The sequence below is a fragment of the Penaeus monodon genome, chromosome 15 (genome assembly GCF_015228065.2).
Source record: "Penaeus monodon isolate SGIC_2016 chromosome 15, NSTDA_Pmon_1, whole genome shotgun sequence".
Taxonomy (NCBI): Eukaryota; Metazoa; Arthropoda; class Malacostraca; order Decapoda; family Penaeidae; genus Penaeus; species Penaeus monodon.
Window position 1 is genome coordinate 17,272,392 of NC_051400.1, and position 683 is coordinate 17,273,074.

Below are 683 nucleotides of genomic sequence, written 5' to 3' on the forward strand. Positions count from 1 at the left end.
CGCCTTTGCCCGCAGACCAACGCAAGCAACTGAGACAAGCGTCAGCTGGTTCGCGGAGAGGCCGAGAGACAGCAGAAACGAGATCTCCATCGCCAACACTGCGCCGCCACCCCGCCCCTTCCCCCAGAGAAGCCTAAACTGAAGCCACATGGTGTGCGGCATTTGCAGGATCTTTCGCCCGCATTACTTAAGTTTGTTGCAAGTGAAAAGGTCACTCGCGCCGGAAGAAGTTACGTCTGAGGGGTTCCATTTAGCATAGCCTTGAACATTACCACTGCTTGCTACACTGACTTAAACCTCTGGTATCTCCTGTGAACGTTATCCGTCGAGTCGCCATACAGGTTCGAGCGTAGAATATGCGAAATTTTAATTGATTGATTTAAAAAGTGCCTTTTTTTTATAAAGGTGTCTATGAAGAACTGGCAATATGATGATACATTTCCGCAAGGGATAAACCGTAAATTATTAGCAAAGAAGTTAGGAAATGCCTTGGGCGTTGCAGAGGGGAAGCTAAAAATAGACGGCCCGTATTGAAATTATGTAATAAGAACAATATAGGTTCCTTCCTCAAAGCTGTTGTGGCACTACTGGGTGTAACATTAAAGTATTTATTAATTATACGTTACATATTTATTTAGACTAAAACTATAATGATATAATGTCACTGTTGAATATTCTATGTT

General features: G+C 43.2%; 1 protein-coding gene across 1 annotated transcript in view; it reads right to left on the reverse strand.

Moving 5' to 3' along the window:
• The window catches only part of LOC119582241 (cGMP-dependent protein kinase 1-like), a 12,013-nt gene that overhangs the window by 9,984 nt on the left and 1,346 nt on the right, over nucleotides 1-683 (reverse strand). The gene's annotated exons all lie outside the window — the stretch shown is intronic.